Source organism: Rhinopithecus bieti, unplaced genomic scaffold (genome assembly GCF_001698545.2).
Source record: "Rhinopithecus bieti isolate Rb0 unplaced genomic scaffold, ASM169854v2 scaffold_6876, whole genome shotgun sequence".
Taxonomy (NCBI): domain Eukaryota; kingdom Metazoa; phylum Chordata; class Mammalia; order Primates; family Cercopithecidae; genus Rhinopithecus; species Rhinopithecus bieti.
This window is the reverse complement of record NW_016805229.1, coordinates 1,255,089-1,276,256: the sequence shown is the minus strand read 5'-3', so window position 1 is coordinate 1,276,256 and position 21,168 is coordinate 1,255,089. Positions and strand designations below refer to the sequence as shown.

Here is a 21,168-nt window from a genome sequence, read left to right as displayed (position 1 = left end):
GATGTATAAACAATGATAATAGAGTGCGGATTCAAAAATCTTAGTAATTTCTTTTTTTTTTTTCTTTTGTGATGGAGTCTCACTCTATCACCCAGGTTGGAGTGCAGTGGTGCGATCTCAGGTCACTGCAACCTCTGCCTCCCGGGTTCAAGTGGTTCTCCTGCCTCCACCTCCTGAGTAGCGGGAATAACACTTGTGCACCACCACACCCAGCGAATTTTTCTATTTTTAGTAGAGACAGGGTTTCACCATGTTGGCCAGGGTGGTCTTGAACTCTTGACCTCCGGTGATCTGCCAGCCTTGTCCTCCCTAAGTGCTAGGATTACACGCTTGAGCCACTGCACCTGGCTCAAAAATCTTAGTAATTTTTTTTGACTGTCCTAAATTATTTATTAGGTATGAGTTTTACAAATGTTACTTATATTAGCAGTAACAATGGAGATTGAGAGTATTGAGCCTTCTCCAAGCTGCCCGGCAAGAACCACCAACAGTGTGATGGAACTTATGGCCCTTTCCAAGGCCATGGCTCTTTTGGCCTGCACATGTCAGCTCACACATCTCCTTGTGCTTGTGGACTGGTTTGGTGATCCACTGGGTGTCAGGATTTCTTCTGATACCTTTATGGAATGGATCAATGAGGATAACCTCAAAAAATCTGTATGTGGAATCTTCACCAACCAAGTAAGAATTCAGGACTCTTAGAGCCCCACAGTGGCGTCCAACTCACTCCTCCGCAATCAACTGAAGGCTTCAGTTAATACCATGATGGATAGGCTTGCCGTAAGTTACACCCTTAGGAATTGGGCATTTTTGGCCATCACAGAGAATACGAATCCTATATATAATATAACCTTGCTTGGTCTTGTAGCCCAGTTGGTGCACTTTATTGGCCTGGGTGGGGCGGGGAGCCCCGTGGAGAACAGAGAGCTGGTGGTACTGTCAGCAGCAGACCCTCAGAAGAAAGCTCATGACATCAGACTGCTGCTTCCTCCATAGCTCCTGGGTGTACTTGTATGCTCCCATCTTGGCTTACCTAATGGCTGCTACCAAACAGAAAGGTCAAAAATCTTAATAATTTTTATTTTGAAAAATATATGCATGTGGTTAGAAAAAACTTCGAACAGTTCAAAAGGGTGAAAAGCAATCTCCTTCTTGTACCCAAGGAGTACCTGGTAAGATATAACATCTCATACAGGACTTACAAAACCTCTATGGAAACTATTAAAAAGAAATTGTTAAGAGAGAGTAAAGAAGACCTAAATAAATGGAGAGATATACATGTTCATTAATTGGAATAGCCTAGACTCAAAGGCGCCAACTCTTGTATTGATTCATAGATCCAATGAAATCCCAATGAAAAGCTCAGCTTGTTTTTTTTTTTGTAGAACTTCACACTCTGATTCCAAAACTGATAGGGGAATAAAAGGGAGTCAGAGTACCCAAGACACTCTTGGGAGGAAAAAACAAAATGAACTGTGGGCTGGGTGCAGTGGCTCATGCCTGTAATCCCAGCACTTTGGGAGGCTGAGGTAGGCAGATCATCTGAGATCAGGAGTTTGAGACCAGCCTGGCCAACATGGTGAAACCCTGTCTCCACTAAAAATACAAAAATTAGCTGGGTGTGGTGGTGGGTGCCTGTAGTCCCAGCTACTTGGGAGGCTGAGGCAGGAGAATCTCTTGAACCCAGGAGGCAAAGATTGCAGCGAGCTGAGACTGTGTTACTGCACTCCAGCCTGGCAACAGAGCGAGACTCCGTCTCAAAAAAAAAAAAGCTAGACAGGAAGTTAGAGGGAGGGTAGACAAACCAGAACCCACATTTCTTTTTTGTTGTTGCTGTTTATTTTTCCATTATAGCCATTCTAGCACAATTAGAGTAATGTCTTATTGTGGTCTATTGAAATATTTTAAAGGAAGTTACAGAGATCATGATAGATTACATCAAGTGCTGTGCTATACATGTCTAAAAATACACGTTTATGGATTAGAAGACTTAATATTGTTAAGATGACAATACTACCCCAAACTGATCTACAGACTTGATATAATCCCTATGAAAACCCCAATGTCCTTGTTTGCAGATCTGGAAAATTCAAACCTAAAATTCACATGGTATTGCACCCAATAGCTGATCTTGAAAAATGAGCAGAGTTGGAAGACTCATAGTTGGCGATTTCAGAATTTACCACAAAGCAACAATAATCAAAACGTTTGGTATTGGTAGGAGGATAGGCATATAGATTAGTGAAATAGAATTGAGAGTCGGGAAATAACCCATACATCTATGGTCAATTTTTTTTTTTTTTTTGACAAAGTCTCACTCTGTCACCCAGGCTGGAGTACAAAATTATCATGCCTGTAAGTTCTGAAATATTTTTCTCTTATTATTTCATCTACAGTTTGTTTTCTTTTCTTTTCTTTTTTTTTTTTTTTTTTTTTTTTTTTTTTTTTTTTTTTTTTTTTTTTTTGCTGTGTTTTGTCAGTTTTATTTTCTGAAATGCTTATTATTTAACTGTGGGATCTTTTTGTGTGACCTTCTCATGTTCTCTATTTTCTCTGATCTCCTCAAGATTTCAGCAATTTTTTCTTCTTCCCTTTTCTTCTTTTACTTCTTGCTTTCTTAATTTCTGAGAGCTCCTTTTTGTTCCCTGAATGTTCCTTTTAAAAGATATACTGGTCAGGTGCAGTGGCTCAAACCCATCATACCAGCACTTTGGGAAGCCGGTAGGAGGATCGTTTGAAGTCAGGAATTTCAGAGAAGAATTCTGCAGTCTCCTTGTTAAAGGTTGTGGTAGTCATACCTGCACCTATGAATAATTCTACCCAAGGTAGTCATACCTGCACCTATGAATAATTCTACCCATCGTAGCTCACGCCTGTAACCCCAGTACTTTGGGATGCTGAGGCGGGTGGATCACCTGAAGTCAGGAGTTTGAGACCAGCCTGGCCAACATAGCGAAACCCTGTCTCTACTAAAAATACAAAAATTAGCTGGGCGTGGCAGTGCATGCCTGTAATCCCAGCTATTTGGGAGGCTAAGGGAGGAGAACTGCTTGAACCCGGAGCCGAGATCATGCCATTGCACTCCAGTCTGGGCAACAAGAGTGAAATTCCATCTCAAAAATAAAATAAAATAAAAATAAAAAATTCTAACCAATGAGGTATGATTGAAAATGACACACATCTTTGTCAATCACACTTCATCAGTTAGAATTATTATTATTATTATTATTATTATTATTATTTGAGACAGGATCTTGCTCTGTTGCCTAGGCTGGAGTGCAGTGTTATGATCTCGGCTCACTGCAGCCTCTGCCTCCCTAGATCAACTGATTCTTCTGTCTCAGCCTCCCAAGTAGCTGGGATTACAGGCATGCACCACCATGCCCAGCTAATTTTTTGTATTTTTAGTAGAAATGGGGTTTCACTATGTCGGCCAGGCTTGTCTTGGACTCCTGACCTCAGGTTATTCACCTGCCTTGGCCTCCCAAAGTGATGGGATTACAGGCGTGAGCCACCATGCCTGGCCTAGTTAGAATTATTCAGAGAATAATTGAACAATTTTTCTGTGAACAACCTGTAAAGAACAACCTGAAAATTAAACAAGGAAAAGAAAAGACAATTCCACTTGCAATAGCACCAAAAGAATAAAAATACTTAGTAATAAATTTAACAAAAGATGTTCAAAATTTGTACACTGAAAGCCATGAAACATTGCTGAAAGACATTAAGGAAGACCTAAACAACTAGAAAGACATCCCATGTTCATGGACTGGAAGACTCAATATTGTTAAGATGTCAATACTACTCAAAGCAATCTACAGATTTAATGGGATTCCAATGGCCTTTTCAGCAGAAATGGAAAAGCTTATTCTCAAATTCATACGGAATTGTAAAAGACTCCAAGTAGCCAAAACATTATTGAAAGAGAAGAACAAAGTTGGAGGACTCACATTTCTTGATTTTAAAGCTTACTACAAAGCTACAGTAATCAATACAGTGTGGTATTAGCATAAGAACAGACATGTAAACCAATGAAATAGAATTGAAAATACACAAATAAACCTATACAATTATGGTCAATTGATTTTCGACAGGTGTGCTAAGACAATTCGATGGGAGAAAGAATAGCCTTTTAAAAAAATTGTCCTGGACCACTGGATAAACATGTACAAAAGGGTGAAGTTGGACCCTAACCTTGCAATTACCTTAAAAATTATAATAAATATAAGAACTAAAACTATAAAACTCTTAGAAGAAAACGTAAGGATGAATTTTCATGATCTTTGACTTGGCAATGAATTCTTAGATATGATACCAAAAGTACAAGCCAAAAAAGAAAAACAGACAAAGTAGACTTCATCAAATTAAAAACTTTTGTGCATTGAAGGATATTAAGAAAGTAAAAAGACAATGTACAGAATGGGAGAAAATATTTGCACACCATGTATCTGATAAAAGCCCATGTTTTAATGTAATTAAAACATGAACAAAGTTAATTTGTGCAGCAGCGATAAAAAAGGGAAACAAAATGTTAACAAAGGACTTGAATAAACATTCCTGGAAGATACATAAATTGCCAACAGGCACATAAAAAGATGTTTGACATCATTAGTCTTTAGAGAAACACAAATAAAAAACCATAATGAGATCTCAGTTCACACACACTAGGAGAGTTACAATTTTTTTAAAAAGTGTGTGTGTTGGGGGGTGCGGCTGGGAGCAGTGACTCATGCCAGCACTCTGGGATGCCAAGGCAGAAGGATCACTTAAGTCCGGGAGTTTGAGACCAGCCTGGGCTACATAGCAAGACTGCTATCTCTCCAAAAAATTAAAAAAATTAGCTGGGAGTGGTGGCACACACCTGTGGTTCTAGCTACTTGGGAAACTGAGTTGGGAGGATTGAACCCAGCAATTTGAGGTTGTAGTGAGCTATGATTATGACACTGCATTCTAGCCAGAGCAATAGGGCAAGATCCTATCTCTAAATTACATAAATAAATAAACAAGTAAATATGCAGAAAATAACAAATGCTGGCAGGAATGTGGAGATGTTGGAACCCTCGTGCATTGCTGGTGGAAATGTAAAATGGTTCAGCTGCTGAGAAAAATTATTTAATGGTTCCTCAAAAAGTTAAACACTGGGCGGGGCACGGTGGCTCAAGCCTGTAATCCCAGCACTTTGGGAGGCCGAGATGGGCGGATTACGAGGTCAGGAGATCAAGACCATCCTGGCTAATAACACGGTGAAACCCCGTCTCTACTAAAAAAATACAAAAAACTAGCCGGGTGAGGTGGCGGGCACCTGTAGTCCCAGCTACTCGGGAGGCTGAGGCAGGAGAATGGTGTGAACCTGGGAGGCGGAGCTTGCAGTGAGCTGAGATCTGGCCACTGCACTCCAGCTTGGGCAACAGAGCGAGACTCCGTCTCAAAAAAAAAAGAAAAAAGAAAAAGTTAAACACAGAATTACCATATATCTCAGCAATTCTACTCCTAGAATATTCCCAAAATAAATGAAAACATGTGCTGACAGAGATGTACATACACACATGTTGACAGAGGCACTATTCACAATAGCCAACAGGTGGAAGCAGTCCAAATGTTGATCAACTGATGAATGGATAAACACACTGCAATGTATCCATACAATGGAATATTAATAAGTCATAAAAATGAATGAAGCACTGATACATACTACAAAGTGGAGGAACCACAAAGACATTACACTAAGTGAAAGAAGCCAGACAAAAGGTAATATAGTGTGTAACTCCATTTACAGTTGATTTTTTTTTTTTTTTTTTTTTTTTGAGACCGAGCCTTGTTCTGTCACTGGAATGCAGTGGCGTGATTTCGGCTCACTGCAACCTCCCCCTCTCAGGTTCAAGCGATTCTCCTGCCTCAGCCTCTTGAGTAGCTGGGACTATAGGCACCCACCGCCACGCTCGGCTAATTTTTATATTTTTAGTAGAGATGGGGTTTTGCCATGTTGGCCAGGCTGTTCTCAAACTCCTGACCTCAGATGATCCACTGGCCTTGGCCTCCCAAAGTACTGGAATTACAGGTGTGAGCCACCACACCTGGCCTGATTATTTTATTCATGGGTATTATGTTCTATAAAGCCACAGGAAATATAGAATTACCAAATATTGAACCACTGCTCCTAGGGGAAATTCAGTTCCTGCAAGCCTCTGGTCATAATCTTTTCAATACATAAAATTGTTTTATGTATGTTTCCATTTCAAGGTACCTTATTTAATATATATTGTTGAGCCAAGCATGGTACCCAACAAATTAAAACTTGTTATGCACGCCTGTAATCTTAGCATTTTGGGAGGCCAAGGCGGGCGGATTGCTTGAGTTTGTGAGTTCGAGACCAGCCTGGGTAACATGGTGAAACCCTGTCCCTACTGAAAATACAAAAATTAGCCGGGCATGATAGCACACGCTTGTAGTCCCAGCTACTTGGGGGACTGAGGCAGGAGGACCACTTGAACCCAGGAGGTCGACGCTGCAGTGAGCCAAGGTGGTACCACTGCACTACAGCCTGCGTGACAAAGTGAGACTCTGTCTCAAAAAAAGAAATACATATATGTGCGTGGGTGTGTATATATAGGCATATATAGTTGATTCATTAACATTAAAGTCATTGTCAACAACAATACTATAACTCACACCTGAACAAAGCTTAACACATGTATTTTCTGTCTTCAGTTTTTTTTTTTTTCCCCCAAGAGATGAGGTGTCACTCTGATGCCCAGGCTGGAGTGCAGTGGTGCCATCACACCTCACTGCATCCTTGAACTTCAGGTCTCAAATGATCCTCCCAACTCAGCCTCCTGAGTAGCTGGGATTATAGACAAGCGTCATCACAACTTGCTACAACACATGTATTTTCTTTTTATTTATCTATTTTTTTGAGATGGAGTCTTGCTCTGTCGCCCAGGCTGGAATGCAGTGGCGTGATCTCAGCTCACTGCAACCTCCGCCTCCCGGGTTCAAGTGATTCTCCTGCCTCAGCCTCCTGAGTAGCTGGGACTACAGGCTCTCGCCACTATGGCCAGCTAATTTTTACATTTTTAGTAGAGACGGGGTTTCACTATGTTGGCCAGGCTGATGTCGAACTCCTGACCTCAGGTGATCCACCTGCCTTGGCCTCGCAAAGTGCTGGGATTACAGGCATGAGCCACTATGCCGGGCCCAACACATGTATTTTCTTAGGAACACCAGATAGCACTTCAGTGCTATGCTTGGGGGCCATTTCAAACAGCAAAATCAATAATAAATAGCACAGAGATGTGAAAACTATGGCGCACAAATGCTGCAAAAAGGACATCTGTGGCCTGGCACAGTGGCTCACACCTGTAATCCGAGCACATTCGGAGGCTGAGGTGGGTGGATCACCTGAGGTCAAGAGTTCGAGACCAGCCTGAGCAATATGGTGAAACCCCATCACTACAAAAACTACAAAAATTAGCTGGGCGTGGTGGTGGGCGCATGTAATACCAGCCACTCGGGAGGCTGAGACAGGAGGATTGCTTGAACCTGGGAGGCAGAAGTTGCAGTGGGCTGAGATTGAGCTACTGCACTCCAGCCTGGATGACAGAGTGAGACTCCACCTCAGAAAAAAAAAAAAAAAAAGACATTTACAATAGGACAGCTAAAACAAGAAGTCAGAGTGTGGCCTCATTCAACCTCAGATAGGAACGTGTGTTGAGCAGCTCAAATTTTTTTCTTTTTCTTTTTTTCCTTTTGAGACGGAGCCTCGTTTTGTCGCCCAGGCCCAGGCTGGAGTGCAACGACGTGATCTCGGCTCACTGCAAGCTCTGCCTCCTGCAAGTGATTCTCCTGCTTCAGTCTCCTGAGTAGTTGGGATTACAGGCGCCCACCACTATGTCTGGCTAATTTTTGTATTTTCAGTAGAGATGGGGTTTTGCCATGTTGGCCAGGCTGGTCTCAAACTCTTGACCTCAAGTGATCTGCCTGCCTCAGTTTCTCAAAGTGTTGGGATTACAGGCGTGAGCCACCACGCCCAGCCCTTTTTCATTTTTATTTTCATTTTTTTGAGACAGGGTTTTGCTCTGTCACCCAGACTGGAGGGCAGTGGGCCATTGTGGCTCACTGCAGCCTTAACTTCCTGGGCTCAAGGGATCCTCCCAGCCTCCAAAGTAGCTGTGAGCAAAGGTGAGCACTATTACAGCCGGCTAATTTTTTTGTATATTTTTGGTAGAGATAGGGTTTTGCTATGTTGCTCAGGCTGGTCTCCAACTGCTGAGCTCAAACGATCCACCCACCTCAGCCTCCCAAAGTGCTGGGATTCCAGGTGTGAGCCATCATGACCAGCCAGGGATCTCACTATTCTTAAGTGCCCTCTCACTTAATTCTCCTGTTGATAGTTGAATTGATTACTCACTCCATCCTCTACGCTGTCTCTTGCTACATCTGGACTCTCTCTGATTTATTTTCTCAAAGACATTCATCTAGAATGTCTAATTTTTGTGGTTGGGATCAATATAGTTCACTTGCTTTATGGGGTGGGAGGAATGTAACTGTTCTTTAAACTGAATTCCAGTTTTCAGTTCTAACTCACTACAGTCTCCATGCTATATTCTGAATGTTTGTACCCCCGAAAATTCCTATGTTGAAATCCTAACCCCCAAGGTGATGGTATTAAGAGGTGAGACTTTGAGAGATGATTAGATCTTAACAGTGGAGTCCTCATGATTGGGATGAGTGACCTTATAAAAGGGGACCCCAGGCTGGGTGTGGTGGCTCATACCTGTAACAATTCAGCTACCAAGGCCCCCAAAGTGTTGAGATTGCTTGAGTCCAGTGGTTCGAGACCAGCCTGGGCAACACAGTGAGACACTATCTCCATTTAAAATTAAAATAATAATAAATAAATAAAAGGGACCCCAGAGAGATCCCCTGCCACTTACCATAGGAAGGCACAGTGAAAAGACAGCCATGTAGAAAAGCAGATCCTCTCCAGACACTTCAATCTACCAGCACTTTGATCTGGGACTTCGGTACTGTGTTACAACAGCCATACATTGTGCTACTGATATTACATATGTAATTGATGTTTTTGGATTTTGTTTTTTGTTTTTGTTTTGTTTTGTTTTGTTTTTGAAACAAAGTCTCGCTCTGTTGCCCAGGCTGGAGTGCAATGGCACGATCTTGGCTCACTGCAACCTCCACCTCCCAGGTTCAAGTGATTATCCTGCCTCAGCCTCTTGAGTAGCTAGGACTACAGGCATGCACCACCACACCCAGCTAATTTTTATATTTTTAGTAGAGACGGGGTTTTGCCATTTTGGCCAAGCTGGTCTTGAACACCTGACCTCAAGTGATCCGCCCACCTTGGCCTCCCAAAGTGTTGGGATTACAGGAGTGAGCCACCACTGCACTCAGTCTCTTTTCTTTTTTTTTTTTTTTTTTAATAAAGACAGGGGTCTCCCTATGTTGCCCAAGCTGGTCTGGAACTCCCGACCTCAAGTGATCTGCCTCCCTCACCCTCCCAAAGTGCTGGGATTACAGGCATGAGGCACCGAAACTGGTAGAATTTGAAGGTGAGTATTTGGGCTGGGCAGGGAAAGTCCAGGCAGAGCAAAGCTATGAGGAAGACTGAAGCCCAAGCCCAAGGTCTCTCATGGCAGTTAGGCCTTTTTTGGTAAAGGATCTGAAAGTCTGAATTTGGGGATCCTGTAAATGAAACGTTCATGGGTAGGGCTGAATCCAGGATGCAAATGAAGCCATCACGAGTCTGTTTGTCTCCCTTTCTTGGCTTCTGCTTGCCCTGTATTGGCCCCAGGCTCAGGCTTCAAGGAGCAGGGACACGATAGATGTCGTTCAGGTGCCTGGGTCCCCTCAGACTTTCAGTGAGAGGAGTCAGAAGACTGTCTTTCCCCAAATTGTTTTTTGTGTGTTTGTTTGTTTTTAGACGAAGTCTCACTCTGTTGCCCCAGGCTGGAGCGCAATGGCACCATCTCGGCTCGCTGCAACCTCTGCCTCCTGGGTTCAAGTGATTTTCATGCCTCAGCCTCCCAAGCAGCTGGGATTACAGGCACACGCTAACACATCCGGCTAATTTTGTATTTTTAATAGAGACAGGCTTTCATCATGTTGGCCAGGCTGGTCTCGAACTCCTGACCTCAGGTGATCTGCCTGCCTTGGCCTCCCAAAGTGCTGAGATTACAGGCATGAACCACTGCACCTGGCGTCTTTCCCCTGTGTCCAGATGAATGCAATGCACTCATTGGCTAAGGCTGGGGACACATTTTGGGCACAGGGAATGGCCTTTCAAAATTGTACATCAGATCATGTCGCTTTCCAGTCTGAGTTCCTCTCCAGCAATGATTCTCAACCAGGTAGTTTGCCCTCCCAGGGGACATTTGGCACTGCAGGGAGACATTTTTGGTTGTTAAAATGCAAGGGTGGGTCTGCAGGTATATTCCTGGCATTTGGTGGGTAGGGGCCAGGAATGAGGCTAAAACATCCTGTAATGGGTCAGGTGTGGTGGCTCAAACCTGTAATTCCAGAACTTTGGGAAGCCGAGGTGGGAGGAATGCTTGAACCCAGGAGTTTGACAGCAGCCTGGGCAACACGACAGAACACCATATCTACCAAAAAAAAAAAAAAAAAAAAATTAACTAGGCATGGTATCACATGCCTGTGGTCCCAGCTACTAGGAAGGTTGAGGCAAGAAGATCGCTTGATGCCAGGAATTTGAGGCTGTCGTGAGCTCTGATTGTGCCATGCCACTCCAGCCTGGGTGACAAAGGGAGACCCTGTCACAAACAAACAAACAAACAAAAAAAGGCCAAGTATGGTGGCTCACACCTGTAATCGCAGCACTTTGGGAGGCTGAGGCGGGCAGATCGTTTGAGCCAGGAGGATTGCTTGAGCCCAGGAGTTCGAGGCTGCAGTGAGCTATGATCACATCACTGCACTCTGCACTGCATCATGAGCAACAGAGCAAGACCTTCTCCAGCAAAAAAACAAAACCCCTCAAAACCAGGTAAAGATATCTGCAACGATAACAGGAAATAATATTTCTACCAAGGATACTGCAACTGTAAAGTGCCATGGTGACTTCCTACTGTGAACCACTGCTTTCTGACTTGCTGAGAAACTTTGTTCCATAAAATCATACATAGATAATTTGCAGTTTGAAAATATATTAGTACAGGCCAGGTGCAGTGGATTACGCATGTCATCCCAGCACTCTGGGAGGCCGAGGCAGGCGGATCACCTGAGGTCAGGAGTTCGAGACCAGCCTGACGAACATGGTGAAACCCCGTCTCTACTGAAAACACAAAATTAGCCAGGCATGGTGGAGGGAACCTGTAATTGCAGCTACTTGGGAGGCTGAGGTAGGAGAATCGCTTGAACCTGGGAGGCAGAGGTTGCAGTGAGCTGAGATTGTGCCATTGTACTCCAGCCTGGGCAATAAGAGTGAAACTCTGTTTCCAAAAAACCCACAAAAGCAACAACAACAACAACAAACAAACAAACAACCAGAAAGAAAAGAAAATATGTCACTACAAATGAAATTTTTTCCTCTTGCTTGGTGGATCTGGGGGATACCCAGGCACAGGAATTCAGATAAGTGTTCTCTGAACAAAAAGGTCCACATTTATTAAACTTTAGAAGTTAATTTTTACCTTTGTTTGCTGAAGCATCCCATAGTTGTTCAGTTGCTCTGATGTGCTCCTCTCCCTCCTTTTTTTTTTCTTTTTTTTTTGATACAGGGTCTCACTCTGTTGCCCAGGCTGCAGTGCAGTGGTACAATCACAGCTCAGTGCAACCTCTACCTCCTGGGCTCAAGCAATCCTCCTAAGCCTCCTGAGTAGCTGGGAATACAGGTGTGTACCACCATGCTTAGCTAATTTTCATAGTTTGTAGAGATGGGGTTTTGCCATGTTGCCCTGGCTGGTCTTGAACTCCTGGCTTCAAGTGACCTTTTTGTTCAGGGAATACTTATCTGAATTCCTGTGTCTGGGTATCCAAGTGCCTGGATCCTCCAAGCAAGAGGAAAAAATTTCATTTGTAGTGATATATTTTCTTTTCTTTTCTTTCTTTCCTTCTTTTTTTGAGACAGAGTTTTGGTCTTGTCGCCCAGACTGGAGTACAATGGCACGATTTCAGCTCACTGCAACCTCTACCTCCCATGTTCAAGCGATTCTCCTGCTTCAGCCTCCCAAAGTGCTGGAATTATAGGTGTGAACTGCCATACATCCTCTTCCTGTTTTTAATAAGTGAATAAACATGACATTTTTCTCACTAGGGGTTAGTCCCTGGTGGCCAAGCTGGTCTCAAATTCCTGGGCCTGAGCAATCCTCCACCTCAGCCTCTCAAAGTGCTGGGATTATAGGTATGAGCCATCCGGTCAGCCTCATTTATGTATTTGTTATGGATGCCTTTGCACTCCCATGATAGATGTGAGAAATGGTGGCAGACACTGCAGGACCTGCAAAGCCTAAAATATTTACAATCTGGCTTTTTACAGAAAAACTTTGCTGACCCCTGGTCGAAGTGCTCTGAGTACATAAGTGAGCAAAACATACCTAAATCCCTCCATCATGGAGCTGCAATTCTAGAGAGGAAAAATAAAAAGATTTGCATACTTACAAGACACCATAAATACATCTAGTATATGACCTGTATATAACTTAGGGTAATTAAATGTGAAAAGAAGAAGTGACTGGGTGCAGTAGCTCACACCTGTAATCCCAGCACTTTGGGAGGCCGAGGTGGGCAGATCACCTGAGGCCAGGAGTTCAAGACCAGCCTGGCCAACATGGCAAAACCCCATCTCTACTAAAAATACAAAAATTAGCTGGGCGTGGTGGTACGAACCTGTAATCCCAGCTACTCGGGAAGCTAAGGTGGGAGGAAACACCATGCCCAGCCTGCTTCCACTTTTTGGCTACTGTGAATAATGTTGCTGTGAACATGGGTGTACAAATACCTGTTCTAATCCCTGCTTTCACTTTTTCTTCTTCTTCTTCTTCTTCTTCTTCTTCTTTTTTTTTTTTTTAATGGAGTTTCACTCTTGTTGTCCAGGCTGGAGTGCAATGGCGCAATCTTGGCTCACCACAACCTCTGCCTCCCGGGTTCAAGCGATTCTCCTGCCTCAGCCTCTCGAGTAGCTGGGATTATAGGCATGCAGCACCAACCATGCCTGGCTAATTTTATATTTTCAGTAGAGATGGGGTTTCTCCTTGTTGGTCAAGTTGGTCTCAAACTCCTGACTTCAGGTGATCCACCCGCTTCGGCCTCCCAATGTGCTGGGATTACAGGTGTGAGCCACTGTGCCTGGCCTCACTTCTTTTGGTGATATACCTAGAAGTAGAATATTTGTATCTTTTTCCAGCAGGATTTTATACCAAGGACAAAGGGAGGCCATTGGAGGCTGTATGCAGGGTGCTTTACTAGGTCCCCTGGGGCTGCTGTGAGGGGTTCTGATTGTAGTGGGGAGAGAAAAGAAGTGGGGAGACCAAGGAGGAGGTAGGTGCAGAAGTTCAGGTCAGAGATAGCAGCAGCTTTGAGGTCCCAGTCTGGGGCAGGCGCTCATGCCTGTAATCCCAGCACTTTGGGAGGCCAAGGCGGGTGGATCACTTGAGGTCAGGAGTTCGAGACCAGCCTGGCCAACATGGTGAAACCCCATCTCTACTAAAAATACAAAAATTAGCTGGGAGTGGTGGTGTTCACCTGTAGTCCCAGCTACTTAAGAGGCTGAACCTGGAGAATCGCTTGAACCTGGGAGACTAAGGTTGCAGTGAGCCGAGATCCTGCCACTGCACTCCATCCAGCCTGGGCGACAGAGTGAGGTATCTCAAAAATAAATAAACAAATAAAAATAAATAAAATGCTCCCAGTCTGGCTGGGGAGGCCATATGGAGCAAATAAATAAATGAATGATTACAAATAGTGAAAAGTACTCCTAAATAAATGAAGAAGAACACAGTGCTGTGATTACAGGAAATAAAAAGAGGAACTCTGGCATTCTGTATGCTATTTACCAGTTTAGTGATGCTTGAAATCCAAAATCCAAATCTTGCATTTTAATCATCAGTCACTTTGCTGCCAGTTGAGTGGGTTTGATGCAGTGCCCAGAGTCTCTTGGTTTAAGGGTTTGTGACATTATGAGAGCCCCTAATGGGGAGGGTGGGGCTTAGAAAGAAGGCAAAGCGGGTGGTTTGAGCCTGTGGCTGAAAGAGTTGCACGGAGAGGCTTGGTGGTTAGGAGCAGAGCTGAGCCTTATCTCTGCCACATCCCAGTTGTTGGATCTGGAACATGTTACTTCGTCCCTCTAAACCCAATTTCCGCTTTTGGAAAATGGTAGACTAATTTGTTTGGTCTATAATTACTTCCTTCTTTGTTTTGGTCACTCCTGTGTCTACAGCAACTAATACAGTACCTGGCACACAGGAGACCCACAATACATTTCTTTTATACTTTGCTTCCTCTCCTCTCCTCTCCTCCCCTCTCTTCCCCTCCCCTCCTCTCCTCTCTCTTCCTCTCTTCCTCCCTTCCTTCTTTCTTCCTTTTCGTTCTTTCTCTTTCTTTTATGATGGAGTCTCACTGACAGACGAGTGCAGTGGCACCATCTTGGCTCGCCGCAACCTCCACCTCCGGCACATAGGAGACCCACGACAAATTTCTTTCTTGCTTTTCTTGTTTTGCTTTTCCCTCCCTCCCGCCCTCTCGCCCTTCCTTCTTTCTTTTCTTTCTTTATTTCTTTCTTTTTTTTTTTTTTTTTAAAGACATTTTATTTTATTTTGTTTTGGAGACGGAGTCTCGCTCAGTCGCCCAGGCTGGAGTGCAGTGTTGCGATCGCGGCTCACTGCAAGCTCCGCCTCCCGGGTTCACGCCATTCTCCTGCCTCAGCCTCCCAAGTAGCTGGGACTACAGGCACCCACCACCACGCCTGGCTAATTTTTTGTATTTTTAGTAGAGATGTGGTTTCACTGTGTTAGCCAGGATGCTCTCGATCTCCTGACCTCGTGATCCGCCCGTCTGGGCCTCCTAAAGTGCTAGGATTACAGGTGTGAACCACCGCGCCCGGCCTCTCTTCTTTCTTTCTCTTTCGATGGAGTCTCACTCTCTCTCTCAGACTGTAGTGCAGTGGCACCATCTCGGCTCACCGCAACCTCCGCCTCCCGGGTTCAAGTGATTCTCCAGCCTCCGCCTCCCGAGTAGCTTGGATTACAGGCGTGTGCCACCATGCTTGGCTACTTTTTGTATTTTTAGTAGAGAGGGTGTTTTACCATATTGGTCGGGCTGGTCTTGAACTCCTGACCTCAGGTGATCCACCTGCTTGGGCCTCCCAGAGTGTTGGGATTACAGGCGTGAGCCACCGTGCCCGGCTCACATTTATTTATTTTCTATTTTAATTTTTTTAATTGAGGCTGTGCACTGTGGCTCATGCCTGTAATCCCAGCGCTTTGGGAGGCTGAGGCAGGAGGGTCGCCTGAGGCCAGGAGTTCGAGACCAGCTTGGGTAACGTAGTGAGATCCCTTTTTACAAAAACATTACAAAAAAATATTAGCCAGGCGTGGTGGTGTATCCTATAGTCACAGCTACTTGGGAGGCTGAGGCAGGAGGATTGCTTGAGTCCAAGGGTTTCAGGCTGCAGTGAGCACCACTGCTCTCTAGCCTGGGCAACAGAGCAAGAGCAAGATCATATCTCAAAGAATTTTTTAAATTGAGTTTAATTTTCTTTTTTCTTTTTTTTTTTTGAGGCAGAGTCTCGCTCTGTCGCCCAGGCTGGAGTGCAGTGATGCAATCTCGGCTCACTGCAAGCCCCGCCTCCCGGGTTCACGCCATTCTCCTGCCTCAGCCTCCCAAGTAGCTGGGACTACAGGCGCCCGCCACCTCTCCTGGCTAATTTTTTCTATTTTTAGTAGTGACGGGGTTTCACCATGTTAGCCAGGATGGTCTCGATCTCCTGACCTTGTGATCCGCCCGTCTCGGCCTCCCAAAGTGCTGGGATTACAGGCTTGAGCCACCGTGCCTGGCCGTGAATTTAATTTTCATAGAGCAAAGTACAGCAGCTTTAAATGTCCTCTTGATGATTTTTTTTTTTTTTTTTTTTTTTTTTTTTTTTGAGACAGAGTTTTGCTCTGTTGCCCAGACTGGAGTGCAGTGGCATGATCTCTGCTCACTGCAACCTCTGCCTCCTGGGTTCAAGTGATTCTCCCGCTGCAGCCTCCAGAGTAACTGGCATTACAGGCTGCACCAGGACACCTGACTAATTTATGTATTTTTTAGTAGAGATGCGGTTTCACCTTGTTGGCCAGGCTGGTCTTGAACTCCTGACCTCCGACCTTGGCTTCCCAAAGTGATGGGATTACAGGCATGAGCCACTGCACCCAGCCAAGCTCAATGAATTTTAAAATATAAATGTGTGTGTATGTGTGTGTGTGTATATATATATGTATGTGTGTGTGTATATATGTGTGTGTGTATATGTGTGTGTGTGTGTGTGTGTACGTATATTTAAAACCATGTAACTACCACCAAATCAAGTAATAGAACATGTCCATCTCCCTAGGACATTTCTTCCTATTTTGACTTTGATCAACATATATTATTATTATTCAGAGACAGGGTCTACCTCTGTTGCCCTGGCTGGAGTGCGGTGTTGCAATCGTACACAATTCACTGCAGTATGGAACTCCTGGGCTCAAGCAATTCTCCTATCTCTGTTTCCTGAGTAGCTAGGATCACAGGTGTGTGCCAACATGCCCAGCTAATCTTTAAAATTGTTTTGTTGAGGCAGGCGCAGTGGCTCACGCCTGTAATCCCAGCACTTTGGGAGGCTGAGGCAGGTGGATCACGAGGTCAGGAGTTTGAGACCAACCTGGCCAACATGGTGAAACCTCGCCTCTACTAAAGATACAAAAAAGTAGCCAGGTGTGGTGACACGCGCCTGTAGTCCCAGCTACTTGGGAAGCTGGGGCAGGAGAATCGCTTGAACTTGGGAAGCAGAGGTTGCAGTGAGCCAAGATCACACCACTGCACTCCAACCTGGGCAACAGGGCGAGAGTCCGTCTCAAAAAATAAAAAAAATAAAAATTTGTTTTGTAGAAATGAGGTCTCACTGTGTTGCCCAGGCTGGTCTCAAACTTCTGGCCTGAAGCAGTCCTCCTGCCTGGGCCTCCCAGATTGCTGGTATTACAGGCATGAGCCATGGTGCTTGGCTCTCGAATAATGTATATTCGTTTTACCTATTTTTGAACACCCTGTAAATGGGATCATGGCAAATATGCTCATTTGTGTCTGGCTTGTTTTGCTCCTTGTTATGTTTTGTGGGATTCATACATATTGTTGCTATTATGAACACTTTTTGTAGATGTGTTTTGGTGGATATAAACTCACCTTTCTTTTGGAGGTGAGTGGAACTGCTGCTGTGTCACTATGTAATTGTATGTTTCACTTTAGTACAAATTGTTAGTTTTCTTTTTTTTTTGGAGATGGAGTCTCCCTCTGTCACCGGGGCTGGAGTGAAGTGGTGTGATCTTGGCTCAGAGCAACCTGCGCCTCCTGGGTTCAGGCAACTCTTGTGCCTCAGATCCCCAAGAAGCTGGGACTACAGGCGTGCGCCACAAGGCCCAGCTAATTTTTTTTTTTTTTTTTTTTTTTTTTTTTTTTTTTGAGACAGAGTCTCACTCTGTTGCCCAAGCTGGAGTGCAGTGGCACCATCTCAGCTCACTGCAACCTCCGCCTCCCGGGTTCAAGCAATTCTCCTGCCTTAGCCTCCCGCGTAGCATGGATTACAGGCATGCACCACCATGCCTGGCTAATTTTTTTGTATTTTTAATAGAGATGGGGGTTTCCTCATGTCAGCCAGGCTGGTCTTGAACTCCTGAGCTCACGCAATCCATCTACCTTGGCCCACCTTTTTGTATTTTTTGTAGAGATGGGGTTTCACCATGTTGCTCAGGCTGGTCTCAATCTCCTGAGCTCAAGAGATCCACCTGCTTCAGCCTCCCAAAGTGCTGGGATTACAGGCGTGAGCCACTGCACCCGGCCAAATTGTCAGTTTTCCAAAGTAGTTGAGCCAATTTATACATCTCCTAACAGAGCGTGTCTGTTCCCATTAATCCATGTCTTTGTCTGCACTTGGAATTTTCAGTCTTTCTTTCCAGTCACTCTGGTGGGTGTATGATGGTATTTCACTGGGGTTTTATTTGCATTTCCCTGATGACTAATGATGTTGAGCACATTTTCATGTGCTTGCTCAATAAATATTTGTTGAAAGGGTGAATAAAGAGTGAATGAATAAAACATGGAAAGAAATCCAACTCTGTCTTGTGCCCTGCCTAAAACCCACCAGTGGCTCCCACTGCCCCTCTCTTGGCTGACGGGTACCTGCCTGCCCTGGCTCCTTCTGACCTCTCCTGCTCCAGATGGATTGCTTTTGCTTCCTTCTCTGGGTTCCTGCCACCCAGGCTGTTTTCAGTTTCTTCCAAGGACGCTTCCTGCTTCATAACTTTGCTGCAAACTCTCTTCTTCTGCCCAGAACACAACCCAGGCCCCAGGAACCCAGATTCATTCCTTGTATCTTAGCTTGAAAGCCTCTTCCTCCGGGAAGCCTTCTCTGACTTCCACCCTCAGCAGGGGTGGTGTAACTTGCTAACTTAGGCCCACTTTTGCCCACTTTTTTTGTTTTTGTTTCTGAGACGGAGTCATGCTTTGTCATCCAGGCTCGAGTGCAGTGGGGCCATCTCAGCTCACTGCAACCTCCACCTCCTGGGTTCAAGTGATTCTCCTGCCTCAGCCTCCTGAATAGCTGGGATTACAGGCACCCACCACAACACACAGCTAATTTTTGTATTTGTATTTTTATTATTTATTTATTTATTTTGAGATAGAGTCTTGCTTTGTTGCCCAGGCTAGAGTGCAGTGGCATGATCTTGGCTTACTGCAACCTCTGCCTCCCAGGTTCAAGTGATTCTCCTGCCTTGGCCTCCCGAGTAGCTGAGATTGCAGTCGCCCGCCACCACACCCAGCTAATTTTTGCGTTTTTAGTAGAGATGCGGTTTTACCATATTGGTCAGACTGGTCCTGAACTCCTGACCTTAAGTGATCTGTCTGCCTTGGCCTCCCAAAGTGCTAGGATTACAGATGTGAACCACCATGCCTGGTCACCACTTTTTCTTTCTAGCTGTGACCATAGTTGTAAATATCTCCCCTCCCCTGGCTTTTTTTTTTTTTTTCTTTCTGAGATGGGATCTCACTGTGTTACCCAGGCTGCAGTGCAACGGTGTGATCATAGCTCACTGCAGCCTTGAACTCCTGGGCCAAGTGAACCTCCCACCTCGGCCTCCCAAAGCACTGAGATTACATGCGTGAGTCACCGCTTCTGGCCTTTAAATACCCTTTCAAAAATATAGTATTTGATTAACATCTGCCATCTTACCATAAGAAACACTTAAAAAAATCCCAATTCAAAAAAACCCCAATCCTTTACGCTGTGTAAGAGTAGCAATTTTGGCCGGGCGCGGCAGCTCACGCCTGTAATCCCAGTACTTTGGGAGGCGGAGGCGGGCTGATCATGAGGTCAGGAGATGGAGACCATCCTGGCTAACACAGTGAAACCCCATCTCTACAAAAAATACAAAAAAAATTAGCCGGGCATGGTGGCCGGCGCCTGTATTCCCAGCTACTCGGGAAGCAGAGGTAGGAGAACGGCGTGAACCTGGGAGGTGAGGCTTGTAGTGAGCCGAGATGGCGCCACTGCACTCCAGCCTGGGCGACACAGCGAGACTCCGTCTCAAAAAAAAAAAAAAAAAAAAAAGAGTAGCAATTTTATATTGTTCCTAGCAAGACATCTGGCATATAGTAGTAAATGCTCAATAAATATTTGTTGAAAGTATAAAGGTCAAGCAACAGCACAATTGGCATTGTTACATGAAAGTAATTATCCCTTAGAAACTCATTCACCTTCGGGGGACCTGGGTCAATAAAAAAAATCACAGAAAACAATCCTATCTACCTTCCTCCTTCCCTGGCTAGGTCCTTTGTGGTTCGGTCTCAAATGGACACACAGTTTCTGTTTTATTTGGTGCAGCTGTTGTGTGCCTGTTTTACGGAAACCACACATCAGGCAGGAGATTAAGGAGAGGAGAAAAGAAAAGCATCGCTGGTATCACAGTGAAATTTACACTCCGAGGCCTCGCCCTCACTCCTCTGTCTCTGCCTGTCTGTCTATGCAATAGTTCAAAAGCAATATGGCACAATAGATGGTATTATAGACTTCCTACCTCCCTGGCTAACCTTCTTGGGTTCAAAGTTTGGCTTAATCACTTACAATCTAAATAATCCCTGACAATTTACTCTGTCTTTCTGGGTCTTAGTCTCCTCATATGCAAAATGGGGATAATACTACCTCTTACCTCGTGGGGTTGTGAGGATTGCAGTTAATTTGTGTAAATTGCTAAGAACATAGCCTTAGGAAGCCTTGTCACTATGAATGCTTATTAATTATTATTTTTTAATTATTTTTTGAGACAGAGTCTTGCTCTGTTGCTCTGGCTGGAGTGAAGTGGCGCCATCTCAGCTCATTTCAACCTCCGCCTCCCAGGTTCAAGCGATTCACCTGCTTCAGTTTCTCAAGTAGCTGGGACTACAGGTGCCCGCCACCATGCCCGGCTAAGTTTTGTATTTTTAGTAGAGACAGGGTTTTGCTATGTTGGCTAGGCTGGTCTTGAACTCCTGATCTCATGTGATCGGCCCGCCTCGGCTTCCCAAAGTGCTGGGATTACAAGCATGAGTCACCATGCCTGGCCTATGATTATTTTGTCTCCAGGCTTCGGTTTCCTTACCTCTGAGGTGAGGATCAATAACCCAGTTATTTCTAAGTGATGCTTAAAGAGGTTGAGAAGAAGCAAACGCGCTCTGCACACAGGTGAGGTCAACAGCTGTTAGTGATGGAGACTGACGCCCTCTGGGTCATCAGTGCTCTGGAATCAGGCTGCTCATGGGTTTGAATCTCACTTCCACTTTCACTCCTTGCTAACTGTGTGACCTCAGGTAAGTCACTTCGCCAATCTGAACCTCAGTTTCCCCATCTGTAAAAAGTGGGTGAATAAGAGTAGCCACCTTCTTCTGTGTGAGTCAGCTTTGCACCGGGTTCAAATCCCAGCCCCGCAAATGATTAGC

The 21,168-nt window shown here is 44.7% G+C and overlaps 1 pseudogene; it reads right to left on the bottom strand.

The window, feature by feature from the left end:
• Positions 1-423: 423 nt before the first annotated feature.
• Positions 424-1,023, bottom strand: LOC108529408 (60S ribosomal protein L15 pseudogene; annotated as a pseudogene).
• Positions 1,024-21,168: the final 20,145 nt, after the last annotated feature.